Consider the following 7,949-nt stretch of genomic DNA (forward strand, 5'->3'; position numbering starts at 1 on the left):
CGAGTCATCCGCTCGTATTGACTACGCCCCTGCCCTTTGTATACACCGCCCGTTGCTCTTACCGATTGAATGATCTGGTGAAATATTCGGATCGTGGCGATGTGGGTGGTTCACTGCCCGCGGTGTCGCGAGAAGTCCATTGAACCTTATTATTTAGAGGAAGAAGAATTCGTAATAAGGTTTCCATAGGTGAACCTACAAAAGGATCATTGTCGAAACCTACACAACAGAACGACCCGCGAACGTGTTTAAAAACTGGGGAGTCCACACGGGCGGGGTGCTACGGCACTCCGCATGAGCACCTCCCCCTCGTCCCCAGTGCAGAAAGCACCAAGGAATACTTTAATCAATAGCCTACCCCTCGTGCCCCATCCGTGACGTGCATCGGGGGGACCTATGCTTCTTTTGTAAACAAAATGACTCTCGGCAACAAATATCTCAGCTCTCGCATCGATGAAGAACGTAGCAAAATGCAATACTTGGTGTGAATTGCAGAATCCCATGAACCATTAAGTATTTGAACGCAAGTTGCGCCCGAAGCCATTAGGCTGAGGGCATGTTTGCCTGGGCGTCACGCATCGCGTCGCCCCCTTGCATCACGCCTCAATCATTGGGCTCGCTTTTGTCGTAGGGCGGATACTAGCCTCCCATGTAGCTGGCCTAAATGCGAGTCGACGTTGACAGACGTCGCAGCAAGTGGTGGTTGTATCTCAACTCTCTTTGTTGTCGTAGCTATAGCCCGTCGCGCGTTCGGACTCCAGGACCCTTTCGTGCTTAGGCACTCCGACCGCGACCCCAGGTCAGGCGGGATTACCCGCTGAGTTTAAGCATTTCAATAAGCGGAGGAAAAGAAACTTACAAGGATTCCGATAGTAACAACGAGCGAATCGGGAACATCCCAGCCTTAGAATCGAGCGTCTCCGTCGTCCGAATTATAGTTTGGAGAAGCGTCCTCAGCGGCGGATTGAGCCCAAGTCCCCTGGAAGGGGGCGCCAGAGAGGGTGAGAGCCCCAATATGCTCGGACCTTGTCACACCATGAGGCACTATCTTCGAGTTGGGTTGTTTGGAAATGCAGCCCAAATCGGGCGGTGAATTCCATCCAAGGCTAAATACGGGCGACAGACGGATAGTGAACAAGTACCGCGAGGGGAAGATGAAAAGGACTTTGAAAAAAGAGTCAAAGAGTGCTTGAAATTATCGGGAGGGAAGCGGATGCGGGCCGATGATGTGCCTCGGTCGGATGTGGAATGGCAATGAGCCGGTCTACCGATCGACTCAGGGCGTGGACCAGTGTGGATTGGGTGGCGTCCAAAGCCCGGGCTCTCGATACGCTCGTGGAATGCCGTCTCATCGATTGTGGCAGGCAGCGCGTGCCTCCGGCATGCGTCGACATCTGCGCGCTATGGATGCTAGACTGTGGGCTCCCTATTCAATTCGTCTTGAAAAATGGACCGATGAGTATGACATGTGTGCGAGTCAACAGGCGAGTAAACCCGTAAGGCGTAAGGAAGCTGATTGGTAGAATCCCCCGAGGGGTGCACCGCCGACCAACATTGATCTTCTGAGAAGGGTTATAGTCTGAGCATACCTGTCGGGACCCAAAAGATAGTGAACTATGCCTGAGCGGGGTGAAGCCAGAGGAAACTCTGGTGGAGGCCCGCAGTGATACTGACATACAAATCATTCGTCTGACTTGGGTGTAGGGCCCGCGGCTGCTTTGTCGAGCCGTTCCACGGAATCAAAAGCTCCAAGTGGGCCATTTTTGGTAAGCAGAACTGGCGATACGGGATGAACCGAAAGCCGGGTTACGGTGCCACGCTGCGCGCTAACCTAGATCCCACATAGGGTATTGTATTAGTTGATTAAGACAACAGGACGGTAGTCATAGAAGTCAAAATCTGCTAAGAAGTGTGTAACAACTCACCTGCCGAATAAACTAGCCCCGAAAATGGATGGCGCTTAATTGCGCGACCTACACCCGGCCGTCAGGGAAAGTTCCAGGCCCCGATGAGTAGGAGGGCGCGACGGTCGCTACAAAACCTTGGGTGTGAGCCTGGGCAGAGCGGCCGTCCGTGTAGATATTGGTGGTAGTAGCAAATATTCAAATGAGAACTTTGAAGGCTGAAGAGGGGAAAGGTTCCATGTGCACGGCACTTGCACATGGATTAGTCGATCCTAAGGGTCAGAGAAACCCCGACAGATAGCGCATTACACACGTACTCCGAAAGGGAATCGAGTTAAAATTCCTAGACCGGGACGTGGAGGTCAATGGCAACGTTATAAAGTACGGAGACATCAGCAGGACCCTCGGGAAGAGTTATCTTTTCTGTTTAACAGCCTGCCCACCCTGGAATCGGCTCAGTCGGAGGTAGGGTCCAGCGGCTGAAAGAGCACCGTACGTCGCGTGGTGTTCGATGCATTACCGGAGGCCCTTGAAAATCTAGAGAACCGAATGCTGTCCACACCCGGTCGTACTCATAACCACATCAGGTCTCCAAGGGGAATGACCTCTGGTCGATGGAATAATATAGGAAAGGGAAGTCAACAAAATGGATCCATAACTTCTGGAAAAGGCTTGGCACTAAGGGCTGGGCAAGGGGGACCCAGTCTCGAACCCGTAGGCTATTGGTGGACTACTCGAGCTGCTCCCATAGCGAGAGCAGGTCACCGCGCGCCAGTCGGGGGATGGACTAGGAACGGTTCCTTCGGGGGCCTTCCCCGCACGTCGAACAACCAACTCAGAACTGGTACGAACAAGGGGAATCCGACTGTTTAGTTTTACCCTACTTATGACAGTGTCGCAGTAGTAATTCAACCTAGTACGTGAGGAAACATTGATTCACATAATTTGTCATCGCGCTTGGTTGAAAAGCCAGTGGCGCAAAGCTACCGTGTGCTGGATTATGACTGAATGCCTCTAAGTTAGAATCCAGGCTAGAAGCGATGCATGCGTTCGCTCTTCGCTTGTCGGCTCTGGTTCGTCCCTCCCTATCCAATCCAATCATTTTTTCGTCCATCTCCAAAGGAGGTTTGTGCATCCTTTCTTGAAAAATCCTACTAAGTGTTGTGAGTTCACCTCACCCGAGTTAGCCACTTGTTTTTCAAGTATCGCGTAAGTTCCATTCCAAATAGTTAAGTACATGATATCAAGTGGCCTTTCGCACAAAACAACGGCATCGCAACTAGAGGTTTTCTGCGATTCAGAGTGTGGCTTAAGTGCTCAGCGACGCGTCGAAAACAACGTCGGTGGGTGGAGGCATATCGCAATTAGAGGTTTTTGTGACCGTCGAGTGCAACGCTAGAGGCACGTCCAATGACAAACACCGACGGACATATAGTGGCCTACCATGGTTGACTCAGGTGAGGTGAACTCACAACACTTAGTGGGATTTTTCAATGACGGATACACAAACCTCCTTTGGAGATGGACGTAAAAATTATTGGATTGGATGGGAGGGACAAACCAGAGAGACAAAGGGATGAATCTCGGTGGATCATGGCAGCAAGGTCACTCTTCCCCTTACAATACCCCGTCGCATATTTAAGTCGTCTGCAATGGATTCTATCCGCCGCTCGATGGAAATTATACTTCAAGGCGGCCACTGCGACTCTTCTGCCGCAGTGGGTTAGCAAACAACATGTGCCCTTAGGGGCTGAGGTCCCTACTACAGGTCGTCAAGCAGACAGTAGGCGCATGCATCATTTTTTTCCCGGATTCTAACTTAGAGGCGTTCAGTCATAATCTAGCACACGATAGCTTTGCGCTACTGGCTTTTCAACCAAGCGCGATGACAAATTGTGTGAATCAACGTTTCTTCTTATACTAGGTTGAATTAATACTGCGACACTGTCATAAGTAGGGTAAAACTAACTTGTATCATGACAGTCTAAACCCAGCTCACATTTCCTATTGGAGGGTGAACAATCCAATGCTTGGTGAATTCTGCTTCAAAAAGATAGGAAGAGCCGACATCGAAGGATGAAAGAGTATCGTCGCTTTGAACGATTGGCTACAACAGGCCAGTTATCCCTGTGGTAACACTTTTCTGACACCTCTGGCTTTGAATTCCAAAAGTCTAAAAGATCGTTAGGCCATGCTTTCATTGTTCGTATTCGTACTGGAAATCAGAATCAAATAAGATTTTACCCTTCTGTTCCTCACGATATTTCTGTTCTCGTTGAGCTTATATTAGGACACCTGTGTTATCTCTTAATAGATGTACCGGTCCAGCCAAACTCCCTACCTGACAATATCTTCCGCCCGGATCGGCCCGCGGAGCGAGCCTTGGGTCGAAAAAGAAGGGCAGTACCCTACTTCCGATTCATGGAATAAGTAAAATAACGTTAAAAGTAGTGGTATTTCACTTTCACCTTTCGGCTCCCATTTATTCTACACCTCTCAAGTCATTTCACAAAGTCAGAGTAGAGTGAAGCTCAAGAGGGTATTCTTTCCCCGCTGATTCTGCCAAGCCCATTCCCTTGGTTGTGGTTTCGCTGGATAGTATACAGGGATAGTGGGAATCTCATTAATCCATTCATGCATGTCACTAATTAGATGACAACCCGACCAGTTAAGGCCAGGAGCGCATCGCCAACAGAAGGGATGAGATGACCAATGCACACCATAGGCAAACCGGCCAGCCAATCCCAAAGTCCAACTTTGAGCTTTTTAACTGCAATAACTTAAATATACGCTATTAGTGCTGGAATTACCGCGGCTGCTTGCACCGGACTCTCCCTCTAATGGATCCTCATTAAGGGATGTAGATTGTACTCATTCCAATAACCAGACTCATTGAGCCAGGTTATGTTATTATTGTCACTACCTTCCCGTGTCAGGATTGGGTAATTTACACGCCTACTGCCTTCCCTAGATGTGGTAGCCATTTCTCATGCTCCCTCTCCAAAATCGAACCCTAATTCTCCACTATGGTAGGCCACTATTCTACCATCGAAAATTGATAGGACAAAAATTTGAATGATGTATCATTGGCACAATGGCCATGCAATCTGTCGAGTTATCATGAATCATCGTAGCAACGGGCAGAGCCTGCGTCGAACTTTTATCTAATAAATACACTCTTCTACTTACAATACCCTGTCCCATATTTAAGTCGTCTGCAAAGGACTCTACCCACCGCTCGATGGAAATTATTCTTTAAGGCGGCCACCGCCGACTCTTCTGCTGCGGTGGCTTAGCAAACGATACGTGCCCTTAGGGTCCGAGGACCCTACTATGAGTCGGCAAGTGGACAGTAGGTGCATGCATCACTTTTAGCCCGAATTCTGACTTAGAGGCGTTCAGTCATAATCCAGCACACGGTAGCTTTGCGTTACTGGCTTTTTAACCAAGCGCGATAACAAATTGTGTGAATTAATGTTTCCTCTCGTACTAGGTTGAATTACTACTGCGACACTGTTATAAATAGTCTCATGACGGTCTAAACCCAGCTCACGTTTCCTATTGGTGGGTGAACAGTCCAACGCTTTGTGAATTCTGCTTCATAATGATAGGAAGAGCCGATGTCGAAGGATGAAACAGCAACGTCGCTATGAACGCTTGGCTGCAACAGGCCAGTTATCCCTGTGGTAACACTTTTTTGACACCTCTAGCTTTGAATTTTGAAGGTCTAACGGATCGTTAGGCCATGTTTTCATGGTTCGTATTCATACTAAAATTCAGAATTAAATGAGCTTTTAATCTTCTGTTCTATACGATATTTTTGTTCTCGTTGAGCTCATCTTAGTACACCTGCGTTCTCTTTTAATAGATGTGCCGCCCTATCCAAACTCCCTACCTAACAATGTCTTCTGCCCGGATCGGCCTGCAGAGCGAGCCTTGGGTCCAAAAAGAGGGGCAGTGCCCCGCTTCCGATTCACGGAATAAGTAAAATAACGTTAAAAGTAGTGTTATTTTACTTTCGCCTTTTGGCTCCCACTTATACTACACCTCTCAAGTCATTTCACAAAGTCGGAGTAGAGTCAAGCTCAAGAGGGTCTTCTTTCCCCACTGATTCTGCCAAGCCCATACCTTTGGCTGTGGTTAGTGGGAATCTGGTTAATCTGTTCATGTGCGTCACTAATTAGATGATGAGGCATTTGGGTACCTTAAGAGAGTCATAGTTACTCCTGCCGTTTACCCGCGCTTGGTTGAATTTCTTCACTTTGACATTCAGAGCACTGGGCAGAAATCATAATGCGTGAACATCCGTTGGGACCATCGCAATGCTTTGTTTTAATTAAATAGTCAGATTCCCCTTGTCCATACCAGTTTTGAGTAGGCTGTTCGACGCATCGGGAAGGCCCCCAAAGGAACCGTTCCCAGTCCGTCCCCCGACCGGAACACGGCGACCCGCTCTCTCTATGGAAGCAGCTCTTGTAGTCCACCGATAATCGACGGGTTCGGGACTGGGATCCCCGTGCCCACCCCTCAGTGCCAATCCTTTTCTTGAAGTTACGGGTTCATTTTGCCGACTTTTCTTGCCTATATTGTTCCATTGGCCAGAGGTTGTTCCCCTTGAAGACTTGATGTGGTTATGTGTACGACCGAGTGTGGAGGGAATTCGGTCCTCTGGATTTCCAAGGGTCACTGGTAGTGCACCAGACACCACGCGACGTGCGGTGCTCTTCTAGCCGCTGGACCCTACCTCGGGTTGAGCTAATTCCAGGGTATACAGGCTTTTAAACATAAAAGATAACTCTTCCCAAGGCTCCCGCCGAAGTCTCCAAACTTCCTAACATTTTTGTCGACCGCCACATCCCAGTTTAGGAATTTTTAACTTGATTCCCTTTCTAAGTATGCGTGAAACGCGCTATCTATCGGGGTTCCCCCGACCTTTAGGATCGACTAATCCATGTGCAAGTGCCGTTCACATGTAACCTTTCCCCTCTTCGGCCTTCAAAGTTCTTATTTAAATATTTGCTACTACCACCAATATCTGCACCGACGGCCGCTCTGCCTGGGCTCGCGCTTTGCAGCGACCGTCGCACCCTCCAACTCATCGGCCTGGAACTTTCCCTGATGGCCGGGTGTAAGTTGCGCGCTTAAGAGCCATCTATTTTCGGGGCTAGTTTACTTGGCAGGTGAGTTGTTACACACTCCTTAGCGGATTTTGACTTCTATGACCACCGTCCTTCTGTCTTAATCAACCAACACTCTTTATAGGATCTAGGTTAGCGCACAGTTTGGCACCGTAACCCGGCTTTCGATTCATCCCTCATCGCCAGTTCTGCTTATAAAAAATGGCCCACTTAGAGCTCTTGATTCCGTGGCATGGCTTGACAAAGCAGCCACGAGCCCTACACCCAAGTCAGATGAATGATTTCTAAGTTAGTATCGCTACGGGCCTCCACCAGAGTTTCCTCTCGCTTCTCACCGCTCAGGCATAGTTCACCATCTTTCGGGTCCTGACAGGTATGCTCACACTCGAACTCTTCTCAAAATATAAAGGTCGGTTGGCTGTGCACCCCTCGGGGGGATACCACCAATCAACTTTCTTATGCCTTACGAGTTTACTCGCTCGTTGACTCGCACACATGTTAGACTCCTTGGTCCGTTTTTCAAGACGAGTCAAATGGGGAGCCCACAGGCCAGTGTTCATAGCGCGCTGATGCCAAAGCACGCCAGAGGCACGCGCTGCCTTCCACAATTGAGGAGACAACATTCCACGAGCGTATTGAGAGCTCGGGGTTCGACCGCCCCCCTAATCCACGCTGGTCCACGACCTGAGTCGATCGGTAGACCAGCTCGTCGCCATTCCATATCCGACTGGGGTGCATCACTAGCCCCCAACTGCTTTCTTCCTGATAATTTCAAGTACTCTTTAACTCTCTTTTCAAAGTTCTTTTTATCTTTCTCTCACGGTACTTGTTCGCTATCGGTCTGTCGCCCGTATTTAGCCTTGGACGGAATTCACCACCCGATTTGGGCTTTATTCCCAAACAACCC

At 49.0% G+C, this 7,949-nt stretch overlaps 1 non-coding gene and 2 pseudogenes across 1 annotated transcript; 2 read left to right on the forward strand and 1 right to left on the reverse strand.

Annotated features, from left to right (window-relative positions):
- Positions 1-418: 418 nt before the first annotated feature.
- On the forward strand, positions 419-574 carry LOC124895421. The gene has a single exon (XR_007051702.1). It is a non-coding gene; the product is annotated as a 5.8S ribosomal RNA (ribosomal RNA).
- Positions 575-3,425: 2,851 nt separating this feature from the next.
- On the forward strand, positions 3,426-4,427 carry LOC124895420 (annotated as a pseudogene).
- Positions 4,428-5,024: 597 nt separating this feature from the next.
- Positions 5,025-7,949, reverse strand: LOC124895422 (annotated as a pseudogene; the record flags this gene model as incomplete).

The sequence above is a fragment of the Capsicum annuum genome, unplaced genomic scaffold, assembly GCF_002878395.1.
Source record: "Capsicum annuum cultivar UCD-10X-F1 unplaced genomic scaffold, UCD10Xv1.1 ctg81951, whole genome shotgun sequence".
Taxonomy (NCBI): domain Eukaryota; kingdom Viridiplantae; phylum Streptophyta; class Magnoliopsida; order Solanales; family Solanaceae; genus Capsicum; species Capsicum annuum.